The sequence below is a fragment of the Rhincodon typus genome, chromosome 14 (genome assembly GCF_021869965.1).
Source record: "Rhincodon typus isolate 14 chromosome 14, sRhiTyp1.1, whole genome shotgun sequence".
NCBI classification, from domain to species: Eukaryota; Metazoa; Chordata; class Chondrichthyes; order Orectolobiformes; family Rhincodontidae; genus Rhincodon; species Rhincodon typus.
The window spans coordinates 59,480,599-59,492,716 of NC_063345.1; positions in this window are offsets into that span (position 1 = coordinate 59,480,599).

The following is a 12,118-nucleotide window of genomic DNA, read 5'->3' on the forward strand; positions in this document are numbered from 1 at the left end:
CCAGGTAAAAGGAATTTTTCAATAAAATATAATTCTGCAAAAAATACATTGGAATGCGCCTGAGATGCTATTTAATGCGTTTATTTTTCATTCCAATTTTTTTTAAATCAAATTTTTATTATCAGTTTATAGTGAAATGCTCCAGCATTTGTCAAAAAGCCAGGGTAACATATGAGTGGAGTTCTCCAATGGCTGCAGCACCCACTGTGGTGGTACCTGATTACTGCTGCTGGCACCTCATGGTTAGTTGCCACCTCTGTCAGTATGTGCCACAGACCAAAGGTTATTTGAGGGAGTTCACTACCACCAATCTTGCTTTGTCTGCAGTGTGTCCAGGACCTGTCTAATGGTTATTGGTAGAGGAAACACCACTGTAGAATCACAGAAGAGGCACTGTTCCTAATTGACAGGGTGGTTTATTGAGTGATAGCAATAAGTACAACGATATCACCAGTCAATAATAAGCACTAGGACTCTCATGAGTAGTCCTCGATATGTGCTTCCTCCCAAGGCCAGTGTAGAACTCACTGTCTCCACTCAGACTGTGCAGTTAACAGAATGAATGAAGCTCAATGTAGGAAAGACATATACATCTTCAGACCTATTTTCTTGTAGAAGATGCACCATCTAAATGATGCAAACATGGCAACAACTGTCAAAGTTGAATCAGAGATAGTAGGAACTGCAGATGCTGGAGAATCCAAGACAACAAGGTGTAGAGCTGGATGAACACAGCAGGCCAAGCAGCATCATAGGAGCAGAAAGGCTGACGTTTTGGGCCTAGACCCTTCATCAGAAATGGGGGAGGGGAAGGGGGTTCTGAAATAAATAGGGAGAGAGGGGGAGGCGGATAGAAGATGGATAGAGGAGAGGATAGGTGCAGAGGAAACAGACAGGTCGAATAGGCGGGGATGGAGCCAGTAAAGGTGAGTGTAGGTGGGGAGTTAGGGAGGGGATAGGTCAGGCCAGGGAGGACGGACAGGTCAAGGGGGCAGGATGAGGTTAGTAGGTAGGAGATGGGGGTGTGGCTTGAGGTGGGAGGAGGGGATAGGTGGGAGGAAGAACAGGTTAGGGAGGCGGGGACGAGCTGGGCTGGTTTTGGGATGCGGTAGGGGGAGGGGAGATTTTGAAACTTGTGAAATCCACATTGATACCATTGGGCTGCAGGGTTTCCAAGTGGAATATGAGTTGCTGTTCCTGCAACCTTCGGGTGGCATCGTTGTGGCACTGCAGGAGGCCCAGGATGGACATGTCATCTGAGGAATGGGAGGGGGAGTTGAAATGGTTCGTGACTGGGAGGTGCAGTTGTTTATCGCAAACCGAGCGTATGTGTTCTGCAAAGCGGACTCCAAGCCTCCGCTTGGTTTCCCCGATGTAGAGGAGGCCACAACGGGAACAGCGGATACAGTATACCACATTAGCAGATGTGCAGATGAACATCTGCTTGATGTGGAAAGTCGTCTTGGGGCCTGGGATGGGGGTGAGGGAGGAGGTATGGGGCAGGTGTAGCACTTCCTGCGGTTGCAGGGAAAAGTGCCGGGTGTGGTGGAGCTGGAGGGGAGTGTGGAGCGGACAAGGGAGTCACGGAAAGTGGTCCCTCTGGAAAGCAGATAAGGGTGGGGAGGGAAAGATGTCTTTGATGGTGGGATCGGATTGCAGATGGCGGAAGTGTCGGAGGATGATACGTTGGATCCGAAGGTTGGTGGGGTGGTATGTGAGGTTGAGGGTGATTCTTTTTTGGTTCTTATTGCGGGGACGGGGTGTGAGGGATGAGTTGCGGGAAATGTGGGAGACACGGTTTAGGGCGTTCTTGACCACTGAGGGGGGGAAGTTGCGGTCCTTGAAAAACGAGGACAACTGAGATGTACGTGAGTGGAATGCCTCATCCTGGGAGCAGATGCGGCGGAGGCGAAGGAATTGGGAATAGGGGATAGCATTTTTGCAGGAAGGTGGGTGGTAGGAGGTGTATTCTAGGTAGCTGTGGGAGTCGATGGGCTTGAAATGGATGTCGGTTTCTAGGTGGTTGCCCGAGATGGAGACAGAGAGGTCCAGGAAGGAGAGAGAGGTATTAGAGCTGGTCCAGGTGAACTTAAGGTTGGGGTGGAAGGTATTGGTGAAGTGGATGAACTGTTTGAGCTCCTCATGGGAGCACGAGGCGGCGCCGATACAGTCATCAATGTAACGGAGGAAGAGGTGGGGTTTAGGGCCAGTGTAGGTACGGAAGAGGGATTGTTCCACGTAACCTACAAAGAGGCAGGCGTAGCTTGGGCCCATGCGGGTATCCACGTAACCGACAAAGAGGCAGGCGTAGCTTGGGCCCATGCGGATATCCACGTAACCTACAAAGATGCAGGCGTAGCTTGGCCCCATGCGGGTATCCACGTAACCTACAAAGAGGCAGGCGTAGCTTGGTCCACGTAACCTACTTTTGTTTCCAAAACATATGACATTTAATACATGGAAAGGGAACAGATATATGGGAATACCACCATCTGAAATTTCTCATCCAAGTGACACACCATCCAGATTGGAATTATGCAGCCATGCTTACACTGGTGCTAGATCAAAAATATTGGAATGCCCTGCCTAACAGCACCATAACCAGGGACTGCAGCATTTCAAGAAAGCAGTTACCACAAAGAGAAAAATGTGGGACTCCCAAATTAAGTGCCCTCTAGATTTTAAAAAGCGCTTACAGAGAGATAAGCATGGCCGCTCTGGGAATATAAATTCAATGAATAAATCAGGGATTGAAAGCTAGTCTCAGTATCAGTAAGTATTTTATGAAAATATCAGTTGCTGTAAAAACTTGTTCTGTTCACCAATGTCCTTGAGGACGGCAGATTTTCTTCTTTAATCCATGCTGGCTTACATGTGACTCCAGACCTGCAGCAATGTAATTGACTCTGAATTGCCCTCTGAAATGGCTTTGCAAGACATTCAGTTCAAGGGCAATTAGGGATGGACAACAATGTTGGCAATGTCAACAACGCCTGTCTCCCTTCAAAGAATGAGAAAATAGGGTGAAAAAGGGCCCTTGAATAGCTGACCAGGCATTTCACAGCGAAATAAAAGAGTCAATTACATTACTGGGTCATAGGTAGGCCAGACCAGGTAAGATTAACATTAGATTTCCTTCCCTCAAGGAGATTAGTGAACCAATGAGCTCTTGCGAGTCATGGTTACCATGACTGAAACTCTCCCTGAATTCCGGAGTTATTCATCCAATGTAAATTCCATCAGGAACTTGATTACTGGGCCCCACAGTATTACTTTGGTTCTTTTGGATTACCAGTCCAGTAATGTTATCATATTACCATTTCCTCATTATATACAATATATCAAATGAATTGAATGCTACCTTAAAAACATTAATGGTGACGTTTTTTACTATTGTAGTGATTGTAATAAGTCAGCCAGGTGGACATCACAGAATGTGAGTTTCCTGATTGAGGCTGTTAATCTGTTCTAATTGCAGAGCCGTGGCTGGCCGATATAAATAGGAGTGTCAGAGGTTCTGTTCACTCTGAGAGCTGGCTCTGAGGAAGCTGGATCAGTGTCAAGGATTTTCCACGTGTAAATAAAAGGTGACTTGGTGACGGGATACCAGCCTCTGTGGAACTATTTCAACAATCAAATCCCATTGTGCCCATATTCACCTGCAATTTCTAACATGCTTGTAGCTGGTACTGTGATGTGAGATGTTCAGTGAATACAAAAAAACTCAACCAGAAATCCATTGTCCAAGGGATTATCTCAATAGTTTGTTTCCACTCAGTTGAGTATCCAGGTGATTGTCTGATCATTTTGGCAAATGGAATTGGAGATGATCCTTATTCATTCTCTTTCAAAGCCATTATTCCTCAAATGGTTTTTTTAGACAGGTTGTTTCCATTTTACGTCTCAAAGACCAACAAAAGTCACCACAGTCCCAGAGGATTGTCGGGCTGTTCTCTCATAAGATCATAGACCAGTTGAATTAGGCAGCAAGAAAAAAATACTGAGATTTAAAAGGGATTTATTGTAATTCTATAATTTAGCACAAACCCTAGTTTCCACCTTTCATTTCAAGACCCTTTCACTGTCTGAAGACCAACATTCATGAGGGAAGAGCAACTTTTTAAAAAAATATTTTTTGCAATCCCACCCGCAAATCATCCAACTAACTAATTAATAAATGGTAAACACTGCCCACTAGGGCAGTATCCAAATACTCAGCTTTTCTTTTATGGACTACCACCAAGTCACCCGTGTCACTAATTAAAAGAACAATTTAAAAGCATAGAGATAGTGGGAACTGCCGATGCTGGAGAATCTGAGATAACAAGGTGTAGAGCTGGATGAACACAGTGGGCCAAGCAGCATCAGAGGAGCAGGAAGACTGACGTTTTGGGTCTGGACACTTTTTCAGAAATGGGGGAGGGGAAGGGGATTCTGAAATAAATAGAGAGAGAGGGGGAGACATATCCCACTAGGGGTAGCGCAATAAGAAGGAACTCAACACTTTACATGCTCTGAACAACCTGTTCAGAGATGTTATCTCATATCTCTGGAGCAAGTGGGACTTGAACATTGCCTCCTGGATCAGAGGTAGGGATGCTAACACTGCACCACAAGAACCCTTAAGAACCCAGTTCTGAAATGCAAGTTCCACTGGACATCATTTGCGCAAAAATCAACCCTGGAGTTGTTACGTTTGAGCTTAGGTTAGGAAGCCTAGATTCAAGTCCTACCTGCTGTGGTGGTGTGTCATAACATCTCTGAATAAGTTAATCCAAATAGCCACAATATAATGTTCTGATGGTTTTAAAATGTAGAAACCGGACAGGGTGATGCAAATCTGCATCCATCTTTCACTATGATTGTAAATCACTGGAAAATGGCTCTTTTTTGTTAAAAATCAACATGTTTCTAGCCAGCAAATTCAAAAATAATTCTCTTTTTATATGAAGCATGATTAGATGGTTCATTGATGCTTCAAACATTGACGATGCAAGGCAGAATCAGGCTCTGTATTAAATATAGGGCATAAAGAAATAAGACAGCTAAAGAGTAATTATAATGGATTATATCTGACATGAAGGGGAATCCATGTGTCATTTACATGCATATTACCAGTAAAATAGTTGCCAGAGGAGCAGTGAGCCAACTAGGCAATAAAAGGGAAATTTATTGTATGAGGCAGAAGTATGGCTGAGGTAATAAATAAATACTTTGCACTTCTGTTTACCAAGGAAGTGGAGTTGCCAAAACTATGGTAAACAAAGAGGTCACCAGGACACTGGAGGTGATAAACATGAAGATGGCAAGGTAGCAGAAATACTGACAGTGCTTAAAGTGGCTAGATCACCTGGTGTGGATGGGTTCATCCTTGGTTAGTCTGGGAAATAGAAGCAGTGATGGCCACAATTCCCCTGGGATAAAGGGGTGACACCAAAATATTGGAGGATTGCAAACATTATTATCTTGTTCTTTAGGAAGGGAGAGGATTGCATGCCAATAAATTTAGCATTGCTGAAGGCAAGCTTTTTTAAACAATAGTCAGGGAGGAAATCAAAAACCTCTTGGACAACAGTGAGTTAATAAAGTTGAGCAAATATAAATCAGCTTGTAAATTAGTTGGGTTTTACTATGGGTTAATGGAGAGTGAAGCGGAAGGCAGTGTAGCTAACCTTGTGCCTATGGACTTGCAAAAGGCATGTGTTGAGGTATCACATATCAGGTTTATTCACAAAAGAAAAGCTAATGCAATAAAGGAGCAGCAACAGCATGGAAACGAAATTAATGAAAGGATAGAGAAAAATGTTGTGTATTTTTTGGACTGCAGCGAGGTAGACACTGAAGTTTCCCAAAGTTGAGCACGAGGATAATTGCTGTTTTTGAGTGTGCATTCTTGACCTGCATTTTGGAGTAGAGGGCATAATTCTGGATTCTACAGAATATACAAAACCTTAGAGATGTGGTAAACAATGAGGAACATTGTAATCGACTTAAAGAGGGTGTGTACAGTCTGGTAGAATGGCTGGGCATGTGGCAGTCAAGGAAGTATGTGAAATAATAAATGTTGGGGAAGGAATAAAGAGAGTGAAGATATGTCAAGTGGTGCAATTTTAAAGGCGACTTAAGAAAAGAGAGGCCTGGAGGCTGGTGTTTGGTAGTTGGGGATGGGCATGTTTCATAAAATTCTTTGAAAGTAGCAGGACCAAGGTAAGGTCGTAATAAAAAAAATGTTGGGATCCTGAGTGTAAAAAATGGACCAGGAAGTTGTGTTGAATGTATATAAACAATAGGTTTGGCTTCAGTTGTGTCCAAATCTGGGCACCATACCTTAGGAGGAACATGAAAGCTTTGGAGAGAGAGAGGAATATTCGACAGTGATATGTAAAATCATGCAGGATTGAGATAGAGAAAACTAAGATGCAGCAGGTGACTAAAGCGTTGATAACCAGAGATGATAGATTTTCAGAAATTGGCAAAGGGACAAACGGTAACTGGAGGATACATTCTACAGAACAAGTGGTTAGGATGTGGAATCACTGATGGATGATAGATAGAAATTTATTAGTAGTATTCAAAAGAGAATTGAATAAATACTTAAAGGAAAATGTTTGAATATGGGAAAAGAACAATTGGATGAAATGGGATTAATTGGATTGCCTTGAGAAAGAACCGGCACAGATAAGCCAGGGTGAATGAACTCTTTCCGTGTTGCACTATTGGAAAATATGCTAATGTTCTATAAAGAGCAATTGATTTACTGTGTTTTTAAGGGAGGAATGCTGGCTAGGGGAAGTTGCTTTCTCTACTTCGAATAGTGCCATGGAACTGTGTACAGCCAACTGAGTTGACAGAACTGACATTTAGTATTGAACACTTGGTGTAACACCTCTGAAAGTTGGGAGCTCTGACAGTACAGCATCAGCTTAGATAATGTATTCAAGTGCAGGGACTGAAAGAAAATAAAACAAACAGTAAGTATTCCATTCGCTATTCAGGATGGTCAAAAGTGTTTCTGCTGTTTAGTGCTGTTACAAGAGAGGTTTTCAAAATTCCAGAATTAGCACTTTGTTTTTCAGGATGTCCTGCAAAACAAACCAACTTTTGCATTTCTTATCAACTGCACAGAGGACTCAAAGTGGTGACACAAGTGCTCTATGAATTGGCTTGCATGGGTTGATGGTAAATATATATAAAAAATGTTCTGTTTATTAAATATCCAAGAAGGTATTAACAGACTGAGTATTTAATGACTAATTCACTGCAGAGGTACATTCATACAAATTCGGTGTTGGATTATACAGGAAAATGAAATGAAATACTTTATATCACCTTACATTGGCCCAAAGCGCTCTGTTAGTGTAACTAAGTGGAAACGACTGGCAAATCTCCAGACACAATCTTTCAAACAACAATGTCTTGACTAGCGTGCCCTGTTTTGGCCAGTGAGACACGAGGGAGGTGGTTTGAGTCTCACAGGTGCTGCAGAGAACAGCTGAGATACACACTCAGCATCAGGGCAGACTGAGTTTTACAGAAAGGCCTGAAAAATGCTCAGACTTGAAATTAAGTGGCAGAGAAAAAATTCTACATTGTTTTGTGATAATGTGTGGCATAGAAAGGTTAAATCCAAAATGAAAGGTCAAAGGAGCACAGGCTCAAATGTGTAAATGATAAAATTAGTGCTTAACATCACAAAGTCTCTCTTCAGATAATGATTGATCTAGAAACAATGCCAGATAGAGTTGTGTAAGCAGAACGTTTCAAAGGAAATGTGCCCAAGGTGTTCCATTCCATCATGTAAATTTCATAGAAGTGTTTTGGAAACCCAATTTGAGTGTTTCACTCGGGTTTTCACTGTAATTACAATTGCAATACAAGACCACCCACGAGAAAATTCCCAGTCCCTAAAGAACTGGCCTTAATCACAAAGAACCAGATCGACCATATGCCGAGAAGATTCTATATTCCTTCCAGACAGCTGAGTAAGGAAAGGTCAAATAGGCTGACACATAACTGACCTGTAATTGGGTGCATGGCTTTGATGACTTACACTTGATTTATCAACAGCGTTTAGTGTGAACCTTTAAACCCTGAAAGTGATGACATAATGAAGTCAAATTTGCTGTATGTTTAACCCGATTTAAATATATATTTCTTGCACAACTGACCCTATAATCAGAATAAGTATCATCATCGCAAATTCAGCCAAAATCTGCAACCGAGGACTCAGGAATGTTGTAAACTGTTTGAGTCATGTTTTATTACTGTCATGGTAACATTGAATTGATGAACAAATGCACTCCTGGTCCCGGAAATGGTTTATGATAGATACACATGCACGTGGACTAACCTGTCAGCTTAACTTTCAGTTTGTTACAAATTGGAATGGTTTTACAAGGTCAAAGCAATCCACTGAAACTGTTAATTTTGCTTGATCTCAGAAAACAAGTTTGCATTGTGAAAGTTCTGAAGGGATGCCTTTAGTCAAAAATTCCCTGCTACTCATTTGTCCTTTTTTCGTCGGATAATGAGCTCATACTGTGTGAAATCAGCAGCTGTGATATTGTCACTGCAAGTCACTTCCAGAGAATACAGAAATTAATTTCCCGGTCGATTGTGTTTCATACGAGCAGTTTTGAAATGAAACTTTACCAAGGAATCCATCAAAAGGCATGCACAGTAATGAACTTTACCGCTAGATTACTAAACTTTGCCAAACACTGTTTGAAAATTGACTTGACCTGTCAGCATAAACTAAAGACAGACTGGCATTTATATGGTGGCCCAGATCATCCAAGCAGCAGCAATCATCGTCAGATTGCCATGCTGCTCAAATCTGTCCCACTTTGATGCAGCTCTACATTTTATTGCTGGGACTTTCAAGCTGGCCTTACCAGGAATGTGAAGTGCAGTGTCCTTTAGCGAGCTCTTTTGCATTGATGTAGAGCTAGGTACAGTGGGGACATGTCACTTTTTAAAGGCCCCCAGCTGCTGTGTGGTTAGTTTAAGGGAATGTGGAGGAATGTTCTTCTCCTGAGAAAAGGGGCAAGGAAGGTAGCAGGACGGTCAGATATTCAGGCAGGTTGGCACCAGGGAGATACCTGCCACCTCAGAAATGTAACTGACGAGGGTGCTGACCCGCTATCAATTAAGGTCCTTAAAGGTGTCAATGAATGTCTTCTCAAGTATCGCCTTCCCCCCTGGGCTGCGATTATTTACATCCAGGCATGACAAGAGGCAGTAGACCTATCTGACTGGTAAACCAGTGTCACTTTACTGGGGACAAGGATCAGGTCTATTGGAGGGGATCTACTGATCGACGCTAATTTGTGTAAGATCGATGGACTCTAGTTAGGGCAGTTGCCTTCACTTCAGGCACATCCCACCCCCATGTCCCCTTGGCCCCCATTCCCCAGAAAGCACACCCCCTCCACCCACCCCAGATATTTCTCATGTCCGATCCTCAACCCGGGTTCTCGGGGTGATGGAGAGGGTGTGGAAGGGAGCGCGAAGACTAAAATCCCAGCAGCAGCTGCTGCCTCTGCAATGGCGCTAACAAGTTCCACAGTGGCTTCTGGCCTCTGACTGGCTATGCCCTGAGTGGGCGGGACTTCCTGCTTAGACTTCATAATCCTCGGAGAAAGACCACTGATGAGTTGACGTATGAGTGGGGGCAGACCTTATCAACAAGAAAGACAGTAGATTTCCCCTGACAGATCTTTCCCACTGTCAAGCCATACAGTTATACAGCATTGAAACAAACCCTTTGGTCCAACTCGTCCATGCTGACCAGATGTCCTAATCTGATCCAGTCCCATTTGCCAGCCCATGTCCCTCTAAACCCTTCCTATTCATATACCCAACTAGATGCCTTTTAAATGTTGTAATTGTACCAGCCTCCACCACTTCCTGCGGCAGCTCGTTCCATACACGCACCACCTTCTGCGTGAAGAATTTGCCCCTCAGGTCCCTTTTAAATCTTTCCCCTCTCACCTTAAACAATCGTCCTCTAGTTTTGGACTCCCCTACCCTGAGAAAAAAACCTTGACTATTCACCCTATCCATCCCCCTCATGATTTTACAAACCGCTATAAGGCCACCCGTCAGCCTCTGGCACTCCAGGGATAAAAAAAATTCCACCACTGGTGAAACTCTAATCCCTCTCCATTGACATCCAACTGGGTGGATCTATTCACACACTAGGTTTCAGTTTTATCACTTTAATCATCGCCAGAAATTGGCTCACAGTGGCCTCTCTCTTTGCTTCTGCACTATAGCACCCCCCTAAAAGCCGAGTGTAGGTTTTCACATTGACACTGACAAGAAATACCATTTCACTACCAGATCTTCAGACTCCTCCACTGTGGCTAAATTATCAGCCTGCCTATCTCACATCTAGTACTAAATGGGCAAACTTCCTCCAATTAAACATTGGGAGGACAGAAAGTATGTAAAAATAATGAACATTTCTAGCGGCCAATATGATGGGCCGAATGGTCAGCTGCACTGAAATGATCCTACGATTTAATATTTTAATGAGTGTAAATCACGCTGTCCCTGTTATCATTTTATCACTATCAACAAGTTTATGCCCCATAAATTCATGGCATCCCAGAGATGAAAGTGGCAGTTCAGGTATATGCCAGGCTTATGCTAGAGAAAACGGTAGATAAGCATTCTCCCTTGGTCTCTTCCCTTTCCCTGTACTGCTCAGCTGCTTCTCATATTTATCCAAAATGTGTTTATCCACCCAGACATACATCATTGCAAACAATGTGCAACCTGATGTAAACAGAGATTCAAAAACATGGAATAAAGTGGAATAAATAACCTCTTGGGAAAGTAAAATGTAATGAGTATTGACAAGTTCCTTCCTATTTGAGAGAGACTTGGGAAGGAAGGCAATTCCCAAAACAAGCTGCCGCCTGGAAAGATTTGCTGACAAAAGTGCCACCTAGTGGCTTGAACAGATATTTCCCTTTCATTAGAGCAAACGACAAAGTTAGAGAGGAATGAAACTCAGAGACGTTGAATGGTAGTTTTATGAATGCACATTTGCAGCATGAAGAATCAACAACTAGGAATTTACATTCAGAATTCAGGATCAAAGACCATCGGGCCTTGTCAGATTTACCCTCCACAGGTTTGAACAGGGTGGGAATCTTGGTCTACCACTAATCTCAAGGTGAATAAACATCCAACTGCCACAGAATGGATGGATAGTAAAAATGATCCAGTGTGATTGAGCAGTCACCTCATCCTAATCAAGTGAGACAACAGCCGCTTGTTTTTATATTGTGTCTAAACTTTAAAAAGAACAGCTTCTTCTCTGCCATTATTAGACTGCTGAATGGACCTCTCTAACTTCAAATAATATTGATCTTGCTTTGTGCACCTCCTGTGCAGACATAACCTTGTATTCCTCACACTGTCAAAGCACCCTGTGACCTCTAAGTCCTTGTTTGCTATGATCTGCCTGCGCTGCTTGCAAAACAAAGCTTTTCACTGTACTTAGGCACGTGTGACTACAATAAATCAAATCACATCAAAGCACTTCAAAGGCATATAATCAGAAGAGAGAGACTGCAAGATTTCTTTTCCCCCAGTTTCGGGATCACAGAATTATTTTGTATTTCCACTAACCGAAGACTCAGGTATAATTGATGCTCTAAAAACACAAATTTTCCATCTTAAAACACAAGCTCTGATGCGAGATCTCATCTTCACTGCCGGTGTTAGTTCCTTCTCGTAAAATATTAATGTGCTAATGATAGTACACTAACTGCTAACTTCACAAAGGCTACAAATGTGCATAGAAACAGAAAATGTTTTTAAATGTGAGAGATTAATTAAATGTTGATATTTCAATGGAACATACAAATTAATGTGCATTGTAGAGCAAGCAGTTTGGAAGGCAATGGGGATCTTTGCACAGGTTTGGTATACAAGTAAAGATGGCAGTTAATTATATGGAGCCTTAGTGAGATCGTATCTGAGCATTGTGTACAGTTTCTGTCTTGTTACCTGATGACGGATATTCTTTCCTTTAGCAATGTAAAGAACAGGTTGCTGGGATGATGGGGTTGTTCTACAAAGAGAAGTTGAATAAATGAATAAA